General features: G+C 40.1%; 1 protein-coding gene and 1 pseudogene across 13 annotated transcripts in view; both read right to left on the bottom strand.

Moving 5' to 3' along the window:
* The window catches only part of GAS2L3 (growth arrest specific 2 like 3), a 54,227-nt gene extending 35,640 nt beyond the window's left edge, over positions 1 to 18,587 (bottom strand). For 2 of the 13 annotated variants that reach the window (XM_054444206.2, XM_054444202.2), the window contains exons 1-2: positions 18,441 to 18,587; positions 258 to 441 (exon numbers count right to left, since the gene is read on the bottom strand). The gene's annotated coding sequence lies outside the window, so the exon portion shown is untranslated. Of the gene's footprint in view, positions 1 to 257; positions 442 to 10,044; positions 10,193 to 11,039; positions 11,164 to 13,413; positions 13,628 to 17,487; positions 17,886 to 18,170; positions 18,202 to 18,440 lie in introns of those variants that run through there. The other 11 variants (XM_063646623.1, XM_054444201.2, XM_054444203.2 and 8 more) reach the window with 11 other exon arrangements.
* LOC129010226 (phosphatidylinositol N-acetylglucosaminyltransferase subunit A-like) lies at positions 11,697 to 13,508 on the bottom strand (annotated as a pseudogene).
* Positions 18,588 to 26,798: the final 8,211 nt, after the last annotated feature.

Raw genomic sequence — 26,798 nt, 5'->3', positions numbered from 1 at the left:
AAGTGGTAATAACAAAGGTGTTATTATACTAGTCTGTATGCCTTTCTGTATGTCAAAATATTTCATCCTTTTTTAATGCTTCATGTAGAAAAATAGTTGAAGAAAACATCCTTTCTGATTTACTCAGAAAAAAAAAGTTTCTTAGTTTTAAAATTTTGAGTTAAATGTTTCCTAACTGCCTAATAAAGAAAATAGAAATACTTTATCTATACCAATCATATTTCATGTATTTCTTAATGTGTACTAAAATAACTCACCATAAAGACAGCAATGGGGTAGTAGAAGGTATTGAACACATCTGATTTGAATTCCAGCTCCAGAAAATACTGGCTATATGACTTCGGAGTAGTTAACTTCTCTGAGCCTCAGTGTTCTGATCTGTAAAATGAGATATGACCATTTCCTTCTTATGGCTGCTGTAAAAATTGAATGAGACGATACCTATAAAATACCAGATACACAGTTAGCATTTAACAAATGAATTATGAATATGGTGATGAGACATAATTGTAGTTCATTTGATATAATTTATCTAATTAAAAAGAGATAAGAAAACAAAGCTAGTAATACTCAGATATCATCAGGCATAATTTGGAAAGCTGCTTTTACTAACACAAAAATAAATATAGTTATAAATGAGAGTAAAAGCTTTAAAATACCCACATCATAATTGGCAGGACACTCAGATAAAAATTTGTGATTGACAACTCACTTTGCTAGAATAAATATTTAGGAATTTATTTAACACAGACCCTTCTTTCCCTTCAACCTCTCTCCTCAATGCCCTCTCTAAAAGTTATATTTATTTCTGGGGCTATTTAACTGTTTGCGCTGTAATCTTTTTTCATGTGGTATACATTTATTTATTTATTCACCTCCTTTATTGAACTAGACGCCACAGGCAAGAGACACAGTGATGAACATAAAAGACATGTTTCTGCCCTTATGGAGCTAATATACCAGTTGAGAAAACTGAAAATAGCAAATACCTAAATGAATACATAATTTTATTTTTTACTTTTATTTTTTATTTTTCTATAAGTTATTGGGGTACAGGTGGTATTTGGTTACATGAGTAAGTTCTTTAGTGGTGATTTGTGAGATTTTGGTGCATCCATCACCCGAGCAGTATACACTGCACCATATTTGTAGTCTTCTATCCCTCGCCCCCCTCCCACTCTTCCCCCCAAGTCCCCAAAGACCATTGCATCATTATTATGCATTTGTGTCCTCATAGCATAGCTCCCACCTATCAGTGAGAACACACAATGTCTGGTTTTCCATTCCTGAGTTACTTCACTTAGAATAATAGTCTTCAATCTCATCCAGGTCACTGCAAATGCTGTTAATTCATTCTTCTTTATGGCTGCATAATATCCCATCATATATATATATATATATATATAGATATAGATATAGATAGATAGATAGATAGATACAAAATCTATATGGGGGGGAGGGCACACACAGTTTCTGTACTCATTTATTCATGGGTATTTGGGTTGTTTCCATGATTTTGCAATTGTGAATCTTGCTGCTATAAACATGCATGTGCAAGTATCTTTTTCGAATGACTTCTTTTCCTCTGGGTAGATATCCAGCAGTGGGATTGCTGGATCAAAAGGTAGTTCTACTTTTAGTTCTTTAAGGAATCTCCACACTGTTTTCCACAGCATCTGTACTAGTTTACATTTCCACCAGCAATGTAGAAGTGTTCCTTGTTCACTGCATCCATGCCAACATCTATTGTTTTTTGATTTTTTGATTATGGCTATTCTTGCAGGAGTGAGGTGGTATCACATTGTGGTTTTCATTTGCATTTCCCTGATCATTAGTGATGTTGAGCATTTTTCTTATCTTTATTGGCCATTTGTATATCTTCTTTTGAGAACTGTCTATTCATGTCCTTAGCCCAGTTTTTGGTGAGATTGTTTGGGGTTTTCTTACTGATTTGAGTTTGTTGTAGATTCTGGATATTAGTCCTTTTTCAGATGTATAGCTTATGGAAATTTTCTCCCACTCTGTGGGTTGTCTGTTTACTCTGCTGACTGTTCCTTTTGCCATACAAACTAAAAGCACCTTAGTTTAATTAGGTTACAGCTATTTATCTTTGTTTTATTGCATTTGGTTTTGGGTTCTTGGTCATTAAATCCTTGCTTAGCCCATGTCTAGAAGAGTTTTTCCAATGTCATCTTCTAGAATTTTTATAGTTTCAGGTCTTAGGTTTAAATCCTTAATCCATCTTGAGTTCATTTTTGTGTAAGGTGAGAGATGAGGATCCTACATGTGGCTAGCCAATTATCCCAGCACCATTTGTTGAAAAGGGTGTCCTTTCCCCCACTTTATGTTTTTGTTTGTTTTGTCAAAGATCATTTGGCTGTAAGTATTTGGGTTTATTTCTGGGTTCTCTATTCTGTTCCATTTCCTATGTGCCTATTTTTGTAGCTGTACCACGTTGTTTTGGTGACTATGGCCTTATAGTATAGTTTGAAATCAGGTAGTGTGAAGCCTCCAGATTTGTTCTTTTTTGCTTAGTCTTGCTTTGGCTATGTGGGCTCTTTTTTGGTTCCATATGAATTTTAGAATTGTTTTTTCTAATTCTGTGAAGAATGATGGTGGTATTTCGATGGGGATCATGTTGAATTCGTAGATTGCTTTTGGCAGTATGGTTATTTTCACAATATTGATTCTACCCATCCATGAGCATGGGATGTATTTCCATTTGTTCATGTTGTCTATGATTTGTTTCAGCAGTGTTTTGTAGTTTTCCTTGTAGAGGTCTTTGACTCCTTGGTTAGGTATATTCATTTTTTTTTTTTGCAGCTATTATAAAAGGGGTTGAGTTCTTGATTTGATTCTCTGTTTGGTTGCTGTTGGTGTATAGAAGAGCTACTGATTTGTGTACATTAAGATTGTATCCAGAAACCTTGCTGAATTCTTTTATTGTTGCTGGAAGTCAGGGACCCCAAACGGAGGGACCAGCTGGAGCCACAGCAGATGAATATAAATTGTGAAGATTTCATATTAATATGGACATTTATCAGTTCCCAAATAATACTTTTATAATTCCTTATGCCTGTCTTTACTTAATCTTTTAATCCTGTTATCTTCATAAGCTGAGGATGTACATCACCTCAGGACCACTGTGATAATTGTGTTAACTGTACAAATTGATTATAAAACGTGTTTTTGAACAATATGAAATCAGTGCACCTTGAAAAAGAACAGAATAACAGCGATTTTATGGAACAAGGGAAGACAACCATAAGGTCTGACTGCTCACGGGGTCAGGCAAAAAGAGCCATATTTTTCTTCTTGCAGAGAGCCTATAAATGGATGTGCAAGTAGGAAAGATATGTGCCAGTAGGAAAGATATTGCTAAGTTCTTTTTCTAGCAAGGAATATTAATATTAATACCCTGGGAAAGGAATACGTTCCTGGGGGGAGGTCTATAAATGGCTGCTCTGGGAATGTCTGTCTTACGCGGTTGAGATAAGGACTGAGATATGCCCTGGTCTCCTGCAGAACCCTCATGCTTACCAGGGTGGGAAAAAACTCCGCCCTGGTAAATTTGTGGTCAGACTGGCTCTCTGCTCTCAAACCCTGTTTTCTGTTAAGACGTTTATCAAGACAATACCTGCACTGCTGAACAAAGACCCTTAGTAGTAGTTCTGCTTTTCCCCTTTGTCCTGTTCCCTCAGAAGCATGTGATCTTTGTTAGACCCTTATTAGTAGTTCTGCTTTTTGCCCTTTGAAGCATGTGATCTTTGTACCTACTCCTTGTTCTTACACTCCCTCCCCTTTTGAAACCCTTAATAAAAACTTGCTGGTGTGAAACTCAGGCAGGCATCACAGTCCTACTGATATGTGATGTCACCCCTGGCGGCCCAACTGTAAAATTCTTCTCTTTGTACCGTCTCTCTTTATTTCTCAGCCGGCTGACACTTATGGAAAATAGAACCTACGTTGAAATATCGGGGGTGGGTTCCCCCAATATTTTATCTAAGAGCTTTCTGGAGGAGTCCTTAGAGTTTTCAAGGTAAACAATCATATCGTCAGCAATCAGTAACAGTTTGACTTCCTTTTTATCGATTTGGATGCCCTTTATTTTTTATTTTTTTTGAGACAGAGTCTCACTTTGTCACCCAAGCTGGAGTGCAGTAGCACAATCTCAGCTCACTGCAAGCTCCGCCTCCCAGGTTCACACCATTCTCCTGCCTCAGTCTCCTGAGTAGCTGAGACTAGACTACAGGCGCCCGCCACCACACCTGGCTAATTTTTTGTATTTTTAGTAGAGACGGGGTTTCACCATGTTAGCCAGGATGGTCTCGATCTCCTGACCCTGTGATCCACCCGCCTCAGCCTCCCAAAGTGCTGGGATTACAGGCGTGAGCCACCGCGCCCGGCCTGGATGCCCTTTATTTCTTTCTCTTGTCTCACTGCTCTGGCTAGGACTTCCAGTACTAGGTTGAAGAGGAGTGGTCAGAGTGGGCATCCTTGTCTTATTCCAGTTCCCAGAGGGAATGCTTTCAACTTTTCCCCATTCAGCATTACGTTGGATGTGGGTTTGTCCATAGATGGCTTTTATTATATTCAGGTATGCCCCTTGTATGCCGATTTTGCTGAGAGTTTTAATCAGAAAGGGATGCCTTTCAGATTGTGTCTGATGCTTTTTCTCCATCTACTGAAATGATCATGTGATTTTTGCTTTTAATTCTGTTTATGTGCTGTATCACATTTACTGACTTGCATATGTTAAACCATCCCTGCATCCCTGGTATGAAACCCACTTAATCATGGTAGTTTATCTTTTTGATATGTTGTTGGATTCAGTTAGCTAGTATTTTGTCAGTTACAAAGATTTCAGCGTCTATGTTCATCAAGGATATTGGTCTGTAGTTTTCTTTTTTGGTTATGTCCTTTCCTGGATTTGGTATTAGGGTGATGCTGGCTTCATAAAATGAGTTGGGGAGGGTTCCTTCTTTCTCTATCTTGTGGAATTGTGTCAAAAGGATTGGTACCAATTCTTCTTTGAATGTCTGGTAGAGTTCTGCTGTGAATCTATCTGGTCCTGGACTTCTTTTTTGTTGGTAATTTCTTAATTACCATTTCAATCTCACTGTTTGTTACTGGTCTGTTCAGGGTATCTAATTCTTCCTGTTTTAAGCTAGGAGGGTTGTATTTTTCCAGTAATGTATCCATCTCTTCTAGGTTTTCTAGTTTATGTGCATAGAGGTGTTCATAGTAGCCTTGAATGATCTTTTATATTTCAGTGTTGTCAGTTGTAATATCTCCTGTTTTGTTTCTTAGTGAGGTTATTTGGATTTTTTCTCTTCTTTTCTTCATTAGTCTTGCCAATGGTCTATCAGTTTTATTTATCTTTTCAAAGAACCAGCTTTTTGTTTCATTTATCTTTTGTATTTTTTTGTTTCAATTTCATTTAGTTCTGCTACAATCTTGGTTATTTCCTTCTGCTGGGTTTGGGTTTGGTTTGTTCTTGTTTCTCTTTTTCCTTGAGGTGTGACCTTAGAGTATTAGTTTGTGCTCTTTCAGTCTTTTTCATATACACGTTTAGGGCAATGAACTTTCCTCTTAGCACCACCTTTGCTGTATCCTAGAGGTTTTGATAGGTTGTGTCACTACTGTCGTTCAGTTCAAATGACATTTAAATTTTCATCTTGATTTCGTTTTTGACCCAATACTCATTCAGGAGCAGGCTATTGAGTTTCCATGTGTTTGCATAGTTTTGAAGGTTCCTTTTGGAGTTGATTTCTAGTTTTATTCCACTGTGGTCTGAGAGAGTGCTTGATATAATTTCAATTTTCTTAAATTTATTGAGGCTCGTTTTATGCTCTATTACATGGTCTATCTTGGAGAAAGTTCCATGCGCTGTCGAACAGAATGTGTATTCTGTCTGCTGTTGTTGGATGAAATGTTCTGTATATATCTGTTAAGTCCATTTGTCCCAAGGTATAGTTTAAATCCATTGTTTCTTGGTTGATTTTCTGTCTTGATGACCTGTCTAGTGCTGTCAGTGGTTTATTGAAGTCCCCCACCAGATATTATCCTAAATGCAATGGAAGCCCCTAATGAATTTTAACTAAGAGAGCAGTGACATGATCTAATTGACAGTTTTAAAGGAAATCCGAGGAAGAGAGAGAAATAGTGGAGTGAAACAGTGACGTGTTTAACAGAGAAAAGGGGGGAAAAGTGGATGAAGATGTAGGAAAAAGAACTAGGGAAACAGTGAGAGAAGGAGAAACAAGTAGGGGTACAAAAGGTGAGAGCCAAAGAAACACTGTATAAGAAATGAGATGGGAGAGTAGTGTGGAAGAGGGAAGAGTCCACTGCAGTAGTTCAGTGACAAACAATGGTGACTGAGTTAGAATCTAACGGTCTCCACTGGAAAGGAGATGGATCTGACATATATATCCATTAAGAACAAATGGATTTGGCAACTGTCAGAGATGATGGGGTAAAGGAGAGGAACGTAAGAGCAGAGTGTCAAGAACTACTGTTTCAGGCTTAGGGAATCTGAACAGAGACAGAGGCAGCATTTACTGAGATGAGGGTGATGAACAAACTGAAGCTGGACACACAGCATACATGGGTCAAGAGTGCTGTGTTGGCTGGGCGTGGTGGCTCACACCTGTAATCTCAGCACTTTGGGAGGCCAAGGTGGGTGGATCATGAGGTCAGGAGTTCAAGACCAGCCTAGCCAACATGGTGAAACCCCATCTCTACTAAAAATACAAAAATTAGCCAGGTGTGGTGGTGGGCACCTGTAATCCCAGCTACTTGGGAGGCTGAGGCAGGAGAATTGCTTGAACCCAGGAGGCACAGGTTGCAGTGAGCCAAGATTGCTACACTGCACTCCAACCTGGGTGACAGAGCAAGACTCAAGACTCCATCTTGGGGTAAAAAAAAAAAAAGAGTGCTGTGTTTTGGTTTGTTTCAGGAAGCCTTTAAAAACATTCAAGTAGGACCAGGCGCGGTGGCTCATGCCTGTAATCCCAGCACTTTGGGAGGCCAAGGCGGGCAGATCATGAGTTCAGGAGATCGAGACCATCCTGGCTAACACTGTGAAACCCCGTCTCTACTAAAAATACCAAAAAAAAAAAAAAAAAAAAAAGCCAGGTGTGGTGGTGGGTGCCTGTAGTCCCAGCTACTTGGGAGGCTCAGGCAGGAGAATGGGTGAACCTGGGAGGCGGAGCTTGCAGTGAGCCAAGATTGTGCCACTGCACTCCAGCCTAGGCGACAGAGCGAGATTCCGTCTCAAAAAAAAAAAAAAAAAAACCATTCAAGTAGGGCCCGGGCACAGTGGCTTAGGCCTGTAATCCCAGCACTTTGGGAGGCCAAGGCAGGCGGTTCACGAAGTCAAGAAAACAAGACCATCCTGGCCAACATGATGAAATCCTGTCTCTACTAAAAATACAAAATTTAGCTGGGCATGGCAGCAGCACCCATAGTCCCAGCTACTCGGGAGGCTGAGGCAGAAGAATTGCTTGAACCTGGGAGGCGGAGGTTGCAGTGAACCTAGATTGTACCACTGCACTCCAGCCTGAGTGACAGAACGAGACTTCGTCTCAAAAAAAAAAGACATTCAAGTAGGAATGTCAGGTAGGCAGTTGGAAATATGAATCTAGAACTAAGAAAAAAATTCAGGAGGAGATAAAAATTGTCAGCAAATACTTGGGAATTAAAGCTATTGGAAAGAATGAAATCATCTGAGGGAAATGGAAAAGGAAGTGACAAGGGTCTAAGAACAAGGTCTGTGAAAATCCAACATTTATACTTCGAAGGAGTCAGCAAACGTGTCAGAGAAGAAACAGTTGGAGAGTTGCTTCATGATCTTAACTAATCTAGGCTTGTAACTTTTTTGATTCATCTCTTTCTAGTAGCCCTTCCTGATTGGCCTGAATTAATTCTGATTATATCTTTAGCCCTTGAATTCACATTTCTCCCTATTACTTGCCTGTATGGTGCCTTTTACTATTTTGAGCTATTCCTGTACACTGCTTAGCCAAGCATAAGTTTTCCTGGATTACTATTGGAAATAGAGTTGATAGAAGTATTCAAGCCTGGAGTTTAGGAAACAGTTTTTGTAGGAGAAATGTGAAAACCCCTAGGAAAAACTGATTGTCTCCCTTCTCCACAATGTTTCTGCTATCAATGAAATGTGACAGTAAAGTTTAGAAGCAGCCACATAGTGAATGGCGTCTGCCGGCGGACCTTTTTTGATATCATTTATTATTTCTTATTATTATTTACGTGACCTGAATTGATACATAATTTTGCCTCTCACCCAACATGTTCCAGGTAAAATATGTAGAGTGATTACGGTCAAGGTGCTAGCAGGTCAAGTGAGCTGCCTGATATACCAGAGGAATTACTAGGAAAAAAAATGACGGCCGGGCACGGTGGCTCATGCCTGTAATCCCAGCACTTTGAGAGGCCAAGGCAGATGGATTATGAGATCAGGAGATCAAGACCATCCTGGCTAACACGGTGAAGCCCCGTCTCTACTAAAAATACAAAAAAAATTAGTCGGCATGGTGGCACACACCTGTAGTCCCAGCTACTAGTGAGGCTGAGACAGGAGAATCGCTTGAACCCAGGAGGCGGAGGTTGCAGTGAGCCGAGGTCGCACCACTGCACCCCAGCCTGGGTGATAGAGCGAGACTCTGTTTCAAAAGAAAGAAAGAAAGAAAAAAATGACTAAGGTTGCTGTGTAGGTAGAGCTTCCAAGTTAATAGGACAACAGCTCTGCCAAGGGGCAAAGATTCTGATAAATGAGCTACTCAGGAATTCATATGACTGCCCCAGCGGACATAAACATTTTTACATCTTAAATAAATTCCATGTGTGGTAGACAGAATGATGGCTCTCAAAGTTGTCTACATCCTAATCCTCAGAACCTGTGAATATGTGACCTTACAAAGCAAATGGGACCTTTCAGATTAATTAAGGATCTTGAGGTGGGAGATTTTCCTAGTGGACCCAATGCAGTCCCAGGAGTTCCTATAAGAGGGATGCAGAGCTGCTCTGCCTATGGAGTAGCCATTCTTTATTCCTTTACTTTCTTAATAAATTTTCTTTTGCTTTACTCTATGGACTTGTCCCAAATTCTTTCTTGCATGAGATCCAAGAACCCTCTCTTGCGGGTAAAGAAAAACAAGAGGGATGCAGAAAGGTCAGAGTCACCGAAGGTGATGTGAGGACAGCTGCAAAGAGACAGGAGGAGAAGTCATGATGGAAGAGCATCAAAGAGAGATCTGAGGTGCTACGCTGCAGGCTGTGAAGACGGAAGAGGGAGCCAAGGAATATGCAGGTGTCAGCGGAAACTGCGAAAGGAAAAGAACTCTCCCTTGGAGGCTCCAAACACAGCACAACCCTGTCAGCACCTTTTAGCACTCAAAGACCCTGAGTTCTGATTGCTAAACCGTAAGATAATGAATTCGTGTCGTCTTAAACCACTAAATTTGTGGTAATTTGTTACAGCCGTTAACTAGAAGCTAATACACCTCTGGGTTTTTTCGTCATTCTGGTCTTTATTTTTGAACATGTAGCATGTTTTAACAAATCAGTTTGTCATGGGCAACCTTTTGAAACATCAAAAGAAATATATTTTTCATATATTCCTCATCACTGTAAATTAACTTTCAAATCAATATAAGTAGCGGGGTAGAACAATGTGTTTCCAAATACTGACCAGTGCAACAGACAGTTACAATTAAGGTATCTGTCAGGCCTCTGAGCCCAAGCTAAGCCATCATATATCCCCTGTGACCTGCACATATACATCCAGAAGGCCTGAAGCAACTGAAGAACCACAAAATAAGTGAAAATAGCCAGTTCCTGCCTTAACTGATGACATTCCACCACTGTGATTTGCTCCTGCCCCACTCTAATTGATCAACTGACCTTGTGACATTCCTTCTCCTGGACAATGAGTCTCAGAAGTTGCCCACCAAGCACCTTGTAACCCCAGCCCCCGCCCCGCAAGGGAAAAACCACCTTTGACTGTAATTTTCCACTACCTACCCAAATCCTATAAAACTGCCCCACCCTTATCTCCCTTTGCTGACTCCTTTTTCAAACTCAGTCCGCCTGCACCCAGGTGATTGAAAAGCTTTCTTGCTCACACAAAGCCTGTTTGGTGGTCTCTTCACATGGGCACGCATGACAGTATCTAGGAAAGTTGAAAATTAAGATTTATGTAAAACAAATTTACTTCCACTTGTTTCTTTTAAAAAAAAGAGAAATATTTTAATTTGCAAGTTATATATTTTACATGCAAAGGCAACTAACTTTAAATCTCATTTCCATCTCAAATAAATGACAATTTAAGAATTACATGACAATTTTTAAAAATTAAGCAAAAAAATAAGGAAAAAATGGTGGTGCGCCTTTAAAACCTGTTAAGCAAAATAATGTTATAGTTTCTCACTTTACTGTGAATATTGGCAGTGGTTATTTCATGTTTATATGTGAGTTCCTACACATAAAAATCTCAGCAAGAATGAATGGTTTAGATCAGTCAATTTTTCTCCAACAAAAGAACTCCCTAACTTCTAGATATTAAAAATCGGACTTTTGCTTCTGCATTTTAGTGCAAACAAAACACAAATATATTTCTTTTTATATCAGTACAACCAGTTAACAGACATGTTACTTTTTAGAAAGTAGTAAGTTTTGTGAATTTTGTCATTTTTTTAAATCCTGTACAGAATCACAATACTGACGGAATCTATCTAGTGCACCCACAAGTGCCTCCTTGTTTTGATTTCACAGTCCTTTTCTCACAAAAACCTTAAAAGTTAAAAGAATAATACACACCATTTGGATAATATGGGGTTAAAAAACCCATGGCTCTAGGCAACAACAATTACGGTTAATAACATCCACCCACAAAGACTGTGTTCTTAAAACTTTCAGACTTGGTTTGCTATAAATAAAACATTCTGAAATAAAGCCTTTTGCACACTGACAATACTTATCAGACATCAGCGAGGCCACAGCAAAGGAGAGTGACTTACATTAAAAGCACAGGGTAGTAGCTGGTTTTGGGATGGCACACCTCGTACATCCTGCTCACGAAGGCTTTTACAGAAAACTTAATTATGGAGGGTTTCTCTGCACTATCAACAGTGATATCAGTCCCTAATATTTAAAAAGCAAAAAATATCTTTATCAACACAACTGAAGATGAAGGCTCTACCTAGGAGAATGCATAGAACAGGATCAAAGAAGTACTAGTAGTGTGTCAGTGATTTTTTTCCTGGCATTAACTGGCATGAGCATTTTTGGCATGTAGGCTATATATCTTATAACAACTATGACTATGATGAAATAAGCCATTTGAATGATAAAGAGTGAATGCGTTTCTGGTCCTTAACGGCAGGAAGCATCTAGTTCAACATTCCACATATAGCAGGTGCTCAAAATGTGCTGGTAACTGATGGACTATCTTACTCAAGGAACCTGTTAATTGTATGTTAACACCTACTGAGTGAACCTAATAAATGTTTAAAGGTATGACTTAGATTTCTAAAAAATGTATATAAACATGACTTAAAATAGTTAATATAGTTTTTGTACTTCCCTAAAGAAAACTTGTAAACATCTAGTGAGTGTCTAACTAATGGTATAACATTAAAAACTGGCCAAAAAAATGCCCAGAAAACGTTTGGCCCTTCAACACCCAAAGCTCTCAAAATATAATGTTAAAACATCTCTGCTACAGGGATTTCAGTAATCTGAAAAATTTCATACCTGAATGGTTTAAATGTTCTCTTCCAAATTTTAAATAAGTGCAAGGTTTCTACACTGAGGAATTGCCTAAGTTTTTATCTTTCCTCAAAATAAAACATTGAATGATATAGAAGTAGCATAACTTACTAAATTAACTTATAAAAAACTAATAAAAAACACAGGCTCCCAAAAAGCAAGGTTATTTTCCATAGTCTTAATACAACTATTACAAATGTTTAAAATCTTACAATGTAGGCTTTTTTCTACCTGGTTTTAGATATCTTAATATTCTCACCCCCTCTTTTACTGTGAGAACATTTATGAGTCCAGGCACCCCTTGGCCCAGTGGCATCTATTCCAGTATCAATGATAGAATCTGGAGTCATCCATCTCCAGAAAATGAGGACGAGGAAATTGAAAACACCCAACAAAGCAAAGATGTAGCCTGTTACTGGTCCAAAGTGAGAAACAAGTCTGTCCAGTTGTTTGTCCATTGACAACACAGATTCCACTGATACTTGGTCATACACTTTTTCAGTTCTCTCCACAACATTCCTTCAGGTGTAGAAAGTCTTTACTATGTTATGGATATTTTCTGGAGCCAGCAATGCCCCTGACTTCAGTTGGAAAATAGCTTTTTCCAATCCCTCACACAAAGATTTTACTGAAGTTTCTCATAAAATAATAAGATTTTCTGGAAGCACCTCAGGAATCCCACCAACTCTGGTACTTACAACCTGTAAACTACAGCTGGCTGCTTCCACAATCGCCACGCAGAATGCTTCAGTAAGGGAGGTATTAAGAAAAATATGTCCTTGAACTAAGACATTTCTAACATTCTTGTGTTCTAAAGCTCCCAAAAGATGCACCCTGTCGTGCAACTGGTATCTTTCCGGAACTTCTTGCAAAATGATTCTCTTTGGTCCCTCTCCTCCAATTATGAAATTTAAATCTGAATATTTCTGACAAGAGTTTGGGTATAATACCACTAAGCAAATTGGTTCCCTTTCTGTAAACAAGTCTGCTGACAACAATAGTTACACTATCATGCCTTCTAAATGGGTCTGGAGCGAAGTCAGTAGGATCTACAGCATTAGGAATGACAGACACTATTTCAGTAGTCAGTGCTGCTCGTACTACGGTATTTTCCTTACTAGTATAAGAAACACAAATGATATGGCTTGTGTCACAAAGAGACACAGTTAGAAGTTTGTTTGTAAGCACCGAGTGGACCTTAGCAAATCCAGAAAGGGAATGGTCTGTTAAGACTGTTTGAAGCCCCATTGTCTTGGCATGGAAGAGAACATCATGGGCCATGGCAGAAAATGAACTATGTGAATGGATTATTGTGATTCTCTCCTGAACAAATATGTACTTGAGCAATGGCAGACTGTGAAAGAGGGTCATGGCCATAGACTGGTTATACATGACTTTCAGAGGCAAGTAATAGACTTTGAGGTCATTAGTGAGGTAACGGATGCCTTTTCGATTTCCGTAAGCATGAATGACAATTATAACCTTATGCCGTCTTCCAATCAGGCACTGAGGGAGCTGGTAAATGTGGCTTTCCACACCTCCCATATTTGGGTAGAAAAAGTCAGATGCCATACATATATTATGGGTACGGGTTCTACGTGTGTAAAGACTTCCAGGGCTAACCTGAGAGAGTGTAGCTGAGGGAGGCTGGCCATGCCCACCTTCTCCTTTATACGCCATGCTGAGATGGTTTAGGCATCAGTTCTTAGAGCAACCCACTTAAGAGATGTGTCCTCTATTACCAGCGAGTTCCATGGCCACCTGTGTCTGGACCTCCCACGGCTGCCGCCAATACACATCTTACGTGAAGAAAGGAAGATTTGCCAAGACACTTGACCTAGAGAAAGTAATATGTATCCAAAATATGATATACAATTAGAAGATGCAGCAAACCTAATCTGTTGAAATAATGAAGAAAAGAGCAACAGCTATATAAAGCAAGCAAAAGAAGAAAAAAACTGATAGGTTAAACCTACTGCAAGTGCTATGTATTTACTGTCATCCTCCTCCTCATCAAATGGTCCTGCCTTTGTACATCTATCATTCATCCATCCATTCATTAATTTATATGTTTACAGAGGCTACCTGTGTTTACCATCTCAGGGAACACCATTAAAATTCACTAAGTTACCAGGACATTCTTAATTCCTTCCTCTCTCACACCTCCACCTGCCCCATCTTTCCTCAGCCAGAACAGTGACCATATCTTGTTGCTTCTACCTCTAAATTTTCTCAATATCTACAGCCACTCCTCTAGTTCAAGCCACCATCATCTTTCTCCAGGTTTACTGAAACAGTCACCTTTTCTCCAGCCTTGCAACCCTGTTCTTCATGAACCACAGCCAGAACGAATTTTCACAACTCTGATCCAAGGACATTTTACTACTACCCTGCTTAAAACCCTTAATGGTTGCCCAGTGTTTTCAGGATGAAGCCCAAACTCCTTAACCAAGATAACAAAGGTTTGTAGGATCCCCACCAGCCCTGTCTCTTGACTCTTACACTTCAGCCTTAGTGAATTTGTTAAAGATCCTTCTGAGCGCCATGCTTTCACCTCTAGGTCTTCGCACTTGCTGATCCATCTACGCACTTGCTGATCCATCTATGCTCTTCTTACACCTCTTTTCCAGACTCACCCTTACCTGTCTAGATTCTATTCCTCCAAAGTCTTCCCTGAATCATCTCCCCAATTTAGGGATATAGCAATATTATATGCTTCTATTTTGCTGCACTCTATACTTTTAAAAATAAGATCCTTAAGGTGGTTAACAGTCTTCATTTTTTCTATGTCACTATAGAAATCAGAGTTAAAATTAGTATTAGAATTACTCCTAAATGCAACAGATGCTTCTATTGCAGATAAAGAGTTTTAAGAGAAAAATAAAATGTTCACAGTTTAATAAAACATTACATGTTATTTGAAAAATATAGAGACTTTGTTGAGAATCTTTTTTTATTTGAAATTTTCCTTTTGAAATGTTTGGCAGAGATCCAACCTGAATAACTTAATTTTATATTAGATATAATTTTTAGTTTGTCAAAAATTTTGTGGCATACAATTTTTTTAATGAACTTAAGATCAGTTTGCCTTTACACATGATAGATTAGAAGAATGTACGGGAACATACATAAACACTAACGTAAAAAAATAAGAACAATATCTAACTATCCATTAACAGTGAACTGCTCAAATAACTAATGGGACATTCATACAGTAGACTCATTTAACCACTTCAAAGAATAACATAGAGCTATATGCACTAATATGAAAAGATGTCTATTTTGTTATGTGAACAAAAGCAACCTGTAGAACAGTATATGTAATGTTACTGGGATCACAGTGCTTTTCTAAATTCTGTGTGTGTGTAACAAAGACATGCTGAACATAAAACATTTTTTTCAACAGCTAACTATCTACATAAAGTGAGCCCTTCACCATAGCTAATATTATACTTAGAGAAACGTTTATGTTGTATGACAGTAGGCAGAAGTCTCTATGAGTCACCACTTCAGCAATATCCAGCACATGACTGATGGTCATAATACTATAAATTCTAGGATGCTTACAGAGGCAAAGATGACATTACATTTAGTAAGCTGCTATATTTTATTACATTCTAGTTCTTTGGAAATTTGTAACACGCTTATGAAATACATGGTGGCTTTCTGTTAACCAAAACACCCTACCTGCTCTGTAACAATGTAATCAAATGAAAACATTTTATGAGTTTTTAGGAGAAACACTAAAGAAATACAGTTATAATTATGGTCTGTATCTCATAAACATTACTTCTGAAGCATTTCTCTATGACAACTAAACTCTAATTAAAAATTAAGAAACTCAGTGTGAGACAAATTGGCCAACAGACTCAAGTTTCCTATTCTCTCAGATTCTATGTCCATTGCATGACTCATTAGATCTGTAAAGGTATATCTAATATCATTCTATGTCCATTGCATGACTCATTAGATATGCAGTGGTATATCTAATATCAATGTATGAAAAGCAATAATAAGAAGTAAAATACACACACGTTGCTGTGAGAAAGTAAAACATAAGAATACATATTAAGTTTAATCTCTTACTTTCCTCATCATCAACAGCAAGCTCTTTAGTAATCTATCCAAATAACTGAACCTTTCCTATTATCTCCAAACTTAAATTGATAGGAAAAAAAAAGGAAGAGTAGCTTAGTAAAAACATAGTGAATAAACGAAAATTAAATGAGAAAACATAAATGAGGAGATACTACTTTTGAAATAACCAATTCTCCAAACATCGTTTCTATTTATCAAAATATAAATTAGGAACATCATTTCTGAAGTGGCCATTCTCCAAACATCAAAACTCCAAAATATCACTGGTTTTTAACTAATAGCATGCATTTTGTTGACACCATTCTTTTATCACACATTTTGATTTACCAGCACAAGTTATTTCTCATTATTTTAAAATTCATAATGTATTCAAAATAAACCCATACCCACAGCAGAAATTAATCTGGGTCACACTGACAATCCACTGCAGGAAAGTTACTTAATGTTAGAAATATAAAGGTGTGTAACACAGAAAAAAGCCTGCACTGAATTCCAGGTGAACCCTAGTAAGTGATTTCCCTTCTTTGAGCTTCAGTTTTGTCCCCTATAAAATAGAGATAACGGCCGGGCGCGGTGACTCATGCCTGTAATCCCAGAGCTTTGGGAGGCCGAGTCGGGCGGAACACGACGTCGAGATCAAGACCATCCTGGCCAACATGGTGAAACCCCGTGTCTACCAAAATACAAAAATTAGCTGGGCGTAGTGGCACACGCCTGGAGTCCAACTACTCGGAAGGCTGAGGCAGGAGAATCGCTTGAACCCGGGAGGCAGAGGTTGCAGTGAGCCGAGATCGCGCCACTGCACTCCAGCCTGGGCAACAGAGCGAGACTCTGTCTCAAAAAAAAAAAATAGAGATAACATGAACTACATTTTAGGATTACTAAGAAGTTTAACAATAATATAAGTAAAGAACACAATACCTGATATATAATGATGTGTTTGATAAATAGTAATCCACGTGTTTATGATGTGTCAGATACTGTTTTAAATGCTTTACATGTACAATTTAGTCAATAAACAATAATTATCCCTATCTCTGGTACTGCCTTCACCTTCTACCTCTCCCCATCCTTTGGGGACGGCTCAAAACTTTTTGTCCAAGTTAAACAGCAAAGAAATAATAATAGCTATGTATCAGGCACTGTGCTAAATTAGTTACGTGGAATTTCATTTAATCTTTACAACAATCCTCTCATTAATAAAGTAGGAACTATTATTAACCTTCTTTCACAGACTAGGAAATTTAGGCTTAGAAGGATTAAATAATGTGTCTAAAGTCAGATATCCAATAAAGTCTGATTTCAGAGCCCCCATGCTTAGCAACTCTGTCACGCTAAAAAAAAAAAAAAGAAAAAAAAATGACTACTTCTAATTCAATGTCAGATAGCAAACACCTACTGTTCAGTGACAGTTGGTTTCTAATGAGATTTTCAAACAGATGAGTCAGACAACAGGTATCAGGATCTACACCAGATCACTAGTTTCCACTTCTCTCATTTGAAACAATTCCAATCTGTTCCCAAAGGGAATCTGAGGTAGTGAGAATTTCAATTTCTAATCATTTAAGTGCCAAGACAGGTGATCAGATAGCAACTCACAAAGCGGTTTTGTTGTTCTTGTTGTTTTTGTTTGTTTGTTTTTTGCTCTCCACACAAGCGAAGTAAATAAAACCCAGGCTCTGACCTAAAATCATCTCTTTGTAACGACTGGGGATCAGCTATTCCACCATGCCATGCTACAAAGCACTCTAAATTTACAACATTCGATCCCTCTGTGTGAAAAGATTAGGAGAGGAACCAGGGGTGACTGCATAGAGGAGCACGCCCTCCAAAACTTTCCTCTGACTTCCAAGGCACTCTACAAGCCTTCCCTTTCTTTCGCCAGCCTCTCCCCGGGCAGTCCTCCAAACTGAGGGTTGTGGGCGGAAGGCATCGCGCAGGGTCTCCAGCTCTATTCCCCAGTTATGCACATGTGGGCGTTCTAGATCCTGCATGGACTGGGAGAAACAACAGGGAAGAGCCTATAAACCTTGCTAGAGGGCAAGAATTACTGTCTTTCTCTTTGCAGGGCCAGAGACTTCATCAACTCTTTCCGTGAATTATGAACAGAAAAAAACGGACCCTCTAAGTGCTAGGCGCCTAGGGATGAAGGGGCCCCTGGAGACCCCACAGTAGCTTCGGGCTCTGATACCGCTCTGGATTTAAAGCAGGGCGAGTAGCGGCTGGATCCCTCCTCCCCAGCTGAGCTCGCCCACACCAGCAGCCCCAATCGCCCCGCACACCTGTCGCCCCTCTCTCCGCACTTGGGTGGACAGGTGAAGGCAGGCGCAACGTCACCTTGACGGCCCCAGGAGCCAATCAGAGCACGCGACTGCCGCAGCCAGGCAAACGCAGAGCGTTCCTGCTCCCGCAGCCGGGGGACCCAACAAACCTCCGCTTCGGAGCCTCAGAACGCTGGGGCCTCCCGGAGCTCTCAGGCTGAGGCGCGGAGGCCCCGAGACAGCGAGTAAAAGTTCGCCAGGAAAAGAGAAGGCAAACAGGGAAGTACTCACCAGGCGCAGGAGGGTCACTTCTCCCAGCGGGGCGACAACTCGGCTCAATCTGTGCGGGGCCAACACGCCCCTGACCAACCGCCGCCGCCGCCGCCGCCTGGGCCTCAGAGTCAGTAGCCGCTCGCCGCCGCCTGTTTCGAAGGGACCAATCATAAGGCGGGGGCGTGGTCTGAGGCCCCGCCCCCGGGCTGCCGGGAAGCACGCGACCCGTGAGCGCTAGCCTGTCAGCGGGTCTAGCGCTGCGCCTCCGGGCGTCTCGGAGCTTCGGTGGCCAAGTCCCTCTGTTCACTGAAAGGCGAAGTGGTTCAGTCAGAGCAGGTCCTCCGATCTGGCCTCTCAGCGACAGCCAGTTCGAAAGCCACAGCCCGTCCTGTTGCTCCCACAGGCCTGAGAGGTGAATGAACCTCGCCTGTAATAATTGCTTCTGAGCGTCCTGGAATGTTGCGGTGCAGCTGAAGGCGCTTCCCTGAGTTTTATCCTGGTCTGTTAAGAGCCGCTCCCAACCCCACATCCACTCGGGAGCTGGCTGACCTGAGGGCGCCACGGTTTCCAGAGACAGCCTGGAACCCAGCTGGTCCTCAGCAGAAATCTTTCATAGAGGCCCCTCTTCTCAGGTGTGGAGGGATGAGGAGGAATCCTGTAGTCCCAAGTCACAAAAGGAGGATGTTGACTCTTCAGCAAACACCGGAGCCTGAAAAAAAAAAATGATGAACTTCAACGTAAGGGATGCTTACTGGCTCCCAGGGTTGAAATAAAGCCGAGACTAGAGATCAATGTAACAATCCCAAATCGGTTATATCCGTAAATGTGGCTTGTTTCATAGCATAAATAAATAAGTAAATAAATAAATAAATAAATAAGTTTTTTTAAAAAATCACTGGCTTTGTCCCCGAGGCCTGTGTTGCAGCCCCCAAGCCCTTCTTTTTTTTTTTTTTTGAGACAGGGTCTTGCCCTGTCACCCGGCTGGAGTGCGGTGGCACGATCTCGGCTCACTGCAGCCTTGATCTCACGGACTCAAGCGATCCTCCCACCTCAGCCTCCAGAGTAGCCAGGATTACAGGCACGTGCCACCACACCGTGCTAATTTTTGTGTTTTTTATAGAAATGGGTTTTTGCCATGTTGCCCAGGCTGGTCTTGAACTCCTGGGCTCCAGCGATCCTCCCACCTCGGCCTCCCAAAGTGCTGGGATTACAGGCATGAACCACCTCACCCGGCCCTATTCACTCTTGTAACCTTCCTCAAATCATGTCTCCTGTCTGGGCCTCAGGTCCCCATCTGTGAAGGGTGGGCACTGAACTGGAATGACATCTCTCTCTAGCATTTATTCCTTCCTTTACTCAACAGAAACAATGAGATGTACTGTTGCTTGCTAAAGAAACTGAAATGAAAACAGCCTTAGGCTTCAGAGTGCTCAGCAGCGTGGTAAAGGCCAAATGGAAGTCTGTGGAGGTCCGTGAAAGAAGGAACCCCTCAGAGTCTTGGAGGGTGATGGTAGAGGTTTGAAAGGAACTGAATTTTTAAAGATGAATTAAGACTCTGCCGGGAGGGATAACTGGGAATAAGAATTAATTTCCAGGCAGAGAGAGCAACAAAGAAAAGGTTCCAGAGATGTGAGAGTACATGAAATGTCTCTGAGAATACTCATTTTGAATGACTGAAGTCTGCAGACTGGGAGACAGATCAGATGGGAGAAGTAGGCACAGATGAAAGGCCTGGTAGATGCTGAGGAATTTAATTTCTTTCCCACAGGCAATTGGGATGATTATAAGGAAGGGCTGGTAGGAACAGATTTGTGTTTTAGGGGAAAAACAATATTTTCAAAGATGTTTGAAGATGGTAGTAACACAAATGGCAATCCCTTAAATTAAAAGATGACGGTTACCTAAATTTTCTCAGAAGGGATGGTGAGGAAGAGGTATCTCGTGATACCTAAGAAGCTGACTCATCTGGACTTAGTTATTATGTGATTGATGATGGTACCAATCTAAAGAATACAAGGAAAACAGACTGTGGGGGAAAATAATGCATTTTGGTTTGGAGTGTGTTCAGTTTGAAGTGTGAGAGGAGTGTGCAAGTGGAGATGTTCAGAAGATAAAGTTAGACCTGAAGCTGTTTAAATTGGTCTGTGTAGGAGATATAGATTTGAGAAGTAAATTCAACAAATATTATTTTACACATCTTCTGTGTCAGGCTCCATTCTAAGCACAAGGAATCCCACTGTCATGGAGCTTACATTCTGGGGTAGGTGGGTGAGTGAAGATGGTAACTAGGAGTTGATATTTAAGTGGTAAATGAACCTGAAACCAGATAGTGGTTGCCGCTTTTGAAATTGACTCAATAGTCCCAACCACAGAAATTGACCCTTCTGGTCTTAAAACCTAAAACTTACATTTGTTTTATCCGAGTTCCTTCCTTAGGAAAGGATCCCTAGACCTCTCAAAAAGTATCAAAGAACTGAAACTCACCAGATCATCTCAGCCAGACAATGAAAGCCTGGCCCTTCATTCATCCTGATTGCTTCCTTGCCCCTCTCTAGTTCCTTTTTTCTTACACATTGCTACATTTCTTCCCTGCTGTATAACCCCCTAATTTTAGTGGTCAGGAAGATGGATTTGAGACTGATCTCTCATCTTTTCAGCTGCAGCACCTGATTAAAACCTTCTTCCTTGGCAGTACTTGTCATATCAGTCATTGGCTTTCTGTGCTGCAAGCAGCAGGACCTAGACCAAACCCCTGGTGTTTCAGTAACACTTTTAATATTAAAATCAATCCCACAACACTTTGCTGCTCACATCACCACAATAGATAGATATTCACAGGACCTATTTTTCAAATCTATGTTTCATAGTGTTTCTGTTTAAAACTAAAGGGCAGTTTGTATACCACCTCATTTGGCCAAATTTTGAGTTGAATTAAAGTATTACATTGGAGTTCTTGAACCCTAACATCAAAATATGTGCACTGCTCTACAGAAACTTAAGAAAAAAATGTGTTATACAGATCTTCTTTAATGAGTCATTAGCTGTCAACTTTTTATTTTTATTATGTGCGTACTATGTATCTAAACATTTGAATACCATTTATTAAAACTTGAAACTATCCTATATGAGATATGTACACAAAAATTCTCTGCCTCATACACACACACATAAACACACACTACTTAATATTTCTAAACCCTTTACTAAATCTTGTCAGCAGTGCAGTTTTATGATAACTTGCTTTTTGTTCTATTTTATTTGTCTTTGTAACTTCTATACCTTATAAAGATATAAGGACAGTGTAGTGGCAAGTGAATCCTGAGTCAGGAAATCTGTGCAAAACACTTTTCTCTAAGGCCACATCCTTCACTGGTTAAATGTGGGGATTAGATGAGGAGTTTGCCTCTAAATTATTATTATTATTATTATTATTATTTTTTTTTTTTTTTTTTATTTATTTTGAGACAGTCTCACTCTGTCGCCCAGGCTGGAGTGCAGTGGCAGCGATCTTGGCTCACTGCAACCTCCGCCTCCTGGGTTCACGCCATTTTCCTGCCTCAGCCTCCAGAGTAGCTGGGACTACAGGTGCCCCGCCATCATGCCAGGCTAATTTTTTTTTTTTTTTTTAATAGAGGCAGGGTTTCACCATGTTGGCCAGGATGGTCTGGATCTCCTGATGTAGTGATCCACCCACCTCGGCTTCCCAAAGTGTTGGGATTACAGGCGTGAGCCACCGCGCCCGGCCTTGCCTCTAAATTATTTTAATTCTTGTTGCTTTTCTCCTCTGTAGTGTGTGTGTGTGTGTGTGTGTGTGTGTGTGTGTGTGTGTATCTCCTAGTGTGTGTGTGTGTGTGTGTGTGTGTATCTCCTTACTTTTACATTAATTCCCAGCTGGTACCCAACTATCTAAGCACACTTACCATTTACCTATCTTGATTTTAAAACTATAATTAGTAATTGAGGGTTTCATCTAATAAGCTGCAATCTACTTTCAAGTGTAGGCTTTCTAATAGGTGGTAAGGTTAATAGCCATGTTTTAGAGGTTGTATCTTTACACGAAATTGGCATAATTGTAGAATGCAAAACAAGACTCACCAGTTTGACTTTCCAGTTGTGGAGATGTGCTGCACTTTTAAAGAAAGCACCATGTTTGGAAATCTAAATTTTAAAAGGTTTTACATTAGGAATAATCATTTATCTGCCATAAAGGTGTACAGAATACAGAAGGGTCTGTGATAATCAAATAACCATTGGGTATTGAACTATGATTTGGCCTTTTCACAGCCATGCAAAGAATGCTTCTATTGTTTAAAATACACTGTAATTTAAAAACATTGAAGACTTTTTAAAATTTTGATTAGTTTATTAGTTGTTTTGTTCTGCATTTTGTTGTTTTAGAAATGTTTTTATTTCTGACTTGTTGAATGTCAATGTATGGATTGTGCCTTGTGTAAAGAACTGGATGAAATATTTGGGCAATAGAGGTATTGATTCATTCACAATTAATTAAACTATCTGTTCAGCAGATAATCTGTTGAGAGCCAACTATTCTAAAAATAATACTAAGGTCTGTCTTAGAAGAATGATACTGATTTGTGTTAACAAATAATATGTATAAATAATTCAATGATATGAAATTTTATAACAAGTTATGGTTAATACTAAAATGGTGTGTTAAATTTATATAGTGGATTGAATAATGCCCACCCAAAATTCATGTTCGTCCAGAACCCTCAGAATGTGACCTTATTTGGAAATAGAGTCTTTGCAGGTATAATTAAGGTAAGGATTGAAATGAGATCATATTGGAGTAGAGTGGACCCCAAATCCAATGGGAGTGTTTTTACAAGAGACAGAAAAGGGACAGAGAGAGAGAGAAAGTCCATGTGAAGACAGAGACAGAGCTTAGGGCTTTGCTGCCACAAGTCAAGCAATGCTAGGAGCCATCAGAAGCCAGAAGAAGCAAGGAAAGATTCTCTCCTAGAGCCTTTGGAGGGAGTTTGGTCTGCTGACACCTTGATTTTGGACTTCTAGCCTCCAGAAATGTGAAATAATATAAATCTCTATTGTTTTCAGCTGCCAAATTTGTAGTAATTTGTTAGAGTACCCCTAAGAAACTAATACAGTCTATATCTGGAGAGAGATGTAAAAATCTAACAGCCTAGCAAGAATGATTACATTGAGCTATACTCCCTACTCCCCCAGTTCATCTATAAGACGTCTTCACAAATATTAGCATTGTAGCCACGACAGGCTCTTACAGAGCACAGTTTATTTCTAAATGGCTTGCTGTTCAAGTATGATCAAGTTTCTATCACATTTAGTTATATTTGATAGCAAAAAAAAAATCCTCAAACTCACTTAAGAATAAAAAGGCAGGTATTGGCTCATGTAATTAAAATCTCAGGAAAGAACTCTCTAACTTTAGGCACAGCTTGATCTAAGATTTCAGATAATGTCACCAAACTCCAGTCTCTATTGGCTCTGATTTTCATGTTGACTTTATTCTCAGGTTCCTCCTGGTTATATGATGGTTTCCAGAAGTTCTAGTTCTTCATCCTCTTAGGTTTGAGTCTAACCAAAAAAAAAGTGAGTCATTCTATATAGTTCTCAAGTCAGAAAACACAAACCACTATAGGTGCATCAAAAAGCAGGAACTTAACACAGACTTGGTTTTGCAAGAGTTGAGAAGGTAAACAGGAGCAGGTAAGACAACTCAGAGATTAGCAACAGTAGGAAGCCACTACAATTCTAGGGCTTAGGGTTCAAAAGAGGAGTTTAGAAACCAGGGCCATCAGCACTGGGGCGGGGAGGGGGGAGTTTCCCAGTGGGACTGGGAGCCATGTAGGAGATGCAGTCTTTACCAGAGATGCAATCTGAGGCAGAAAGAGTGAGGGAGAAATATCCTCGCTTTTCCCTTCTTCTCATCCTCCAGTCTCCCATCAATACCTTCCATTGATTGAACCTGGCCAAAGCCAGTTAACAGAGAAACCTATAAAATGCAGCCTGTCAGGGGTTAGCCCTCCCTCCTTAGATGAACAGAGAAGGGAAGGAAGGGAACAGATCTGAACACAAATAGGATATATTAGCTAGACTGTTGCTGTGATAATGCTGTATCACAAACAACTCCTAACTTTCAGTGGCTTACAGTAATAAACATTGATTTTTCTTGTTTGTCGATCTGCATGTTAGCTCATGGTGGAGAGGAGGGATGCTGCTTCAAGCTTAAGTTGGGTTTAGGTGTGCTCCTTCTGTCTCTCATTCTGAGACTTGCAACTATCCAGGGCATTCCCTTCTCGTGGCAGATAGCAGAAGTACAAGAGCAGCAGCAGAAACATGTGATGTCTCTTAAGGCCATAGCTTGGAACTGACACTCTCACTTCCACCCACGTGCCATTGCCGAAAGCAAGCCACAAGGACAAGCTCAACATCAGTGGGTGGGGAAGTATGTTCTGCCTACTCCTGTGAGAGGCACTGCAAATTCACGAGTCAAATAACCTGGCCATATAATTCTACTACAGGGAGAGAGTGAAGAATTTGGAACAATTAATACACACACACACACACACACACACACACAGAGGCATGTAACTGACACTGCCTTCCTCCTAAAAATTCTTCCAGCAGTATATCTAATTTTCTTTAAATAAGTCACCTGCCCAATTCTAAACCAATGACTGTGAGCTAAGATATGTGATATTCTGATTAGCTGTGCCTGAATCACACTTCCAACTCTGGAGCTGGGGGTGGAATCAACTCCACTTAAAACATATGGACTAAGAGATGGGAAGAGGGTGGTTCCCCTGAGGAAATCAGCGTACTCTTACAGAAGTAAAGGCAGTGGATTCTGAGTGTCCAAAACATAAATCAGCTAACACCCAAATGTGATATGTGATAGTGTACTGAATTTATTATTTCATGTAAGGAACAAAGAATAAATTGTAATCTTGTAAAAATCTGGGGAAAAGTAAAATTCTGCTGCTATAGGATCAATGAGTGAAATCAGTTTCTCACTCTGAACAACAAAGAAAGAAAACAAAATTTCAAAAACAGTTGCTCATATCCAGTATTTGGATTCACTAATAAAATGACTGTCCACAATGTTGTTATGAACTAGAAAACCACCACCATGAGAATTATGTTGAAGCTAGATGCTAGATCAGGTCAAGAGAGAGTACAGCGTAGGAGTCATATTTTCTTGGGATATGCTATGGTCTGAATATTTGTGTCCCCCCAAAATTCGTATGTTGAAATCCTAACCCCTAAATTGATAGTATTAGGAGGGAGGGCCTTTGAGAGGTGATTAGGCCATGAAGGTGAAGCCTCGTGACTGGGATTAGTGCTCTTATAAAAGAGACCCAAGAGAGCTAGCTAATGCCTTCCACCATGTCAGGGCACATCTAGAAGATGCCATCTAGGAACCAGGAAGTCCTCACCAGACATTGAATCTTCCAGTGCCTTCATCTTGGACTTCCCAGAACTGTAAGGAATCAATTCCTGTTGTCTATAAGCTACCCAGTTGATGGTATTTACAGCAGCCTGAATGAACTAAGACAGGATGGGAGAGAGCAGGGTTTCTAAACCTCAGCACTGTTAACATTTCGGGCCAGATAATTGCTGAGGGAGGCCATCCTGTGCATTGTAGGAAGCTTAGCATCATCACTAGCTCCTACCCACTAGAGGCCAGCAGCACCTCTACCTCCAAGTTATGAAAACCAAAAGTGTCTCCAGACATTGCCAAATGTCCCCCTGAGACACAAAATCACCCCTACTTGAGACCTGAGGTGGAAGGGAAAAGGGAGAAAACAAGAAAACCCCTTTCTTTTCCCCCGTCTCTATACTTTCTTTCTCATTTGGTGTAAGAGAAGGTAGACCTCTGGGGAATGCATTTTATTTGGAAGCCTAGAATATAGGTAGGGCAGGAGACAAAACCGGTAGGATCATATAGTGGGGCGGGGGGGAGGTCTCAATAGCCAACTGCTCTCCCAAGGAGCTCTGGGTCTCTGCTGAAGTCAATGGGAAATCAAGTAGCACAGGGAACATGTAACCAGATTTTCATTTTAGAAAAAAAACTCACTCTGCTAGTGTGGAAAATGACCCATAAAAGTGCATATCAGAGCAAGGGAAATACTTCTCTTTCATAGCACTTATAATTTGTATTTTATTTTCACCCAGAGATGCTCCTATTACCCCTATCACTCAGGAATTCCCAAGGCTTTTAGAAGCTGTGTCAGAAACCAGGAACGAAAACACAATATGTATTTCTTATAGTATCACAATTAATTTTCCATGTGATGAGCATTATTGTTTGCTATTACAAGGTCTTAACCACTTGAATAAATCCAGACCTAGAGGATTAAGCTTCTTGCTCTGTCT

This window comes from Pongo pygmaeus, chromosome 10 (genome assembly GCF_028885625.2).
Source record: "Pongo pygmaeus isolate AG05252 chromosome 10, NHGRI_mPonPyg2-v2.0_pri, whole genome shotgun sequence".
Classification (NCBI taxonomy): Eukaryota; Metazoa; Chordata; class Mammalia; order Primates; family Hominidae; genus Pongo; species Pongo pygmaeus.
The sequence above is the reverse complement of the archived record's forward strand: the minus strand, read 5'-3'. Positions and strand labels throughout refer to the sequence as shown.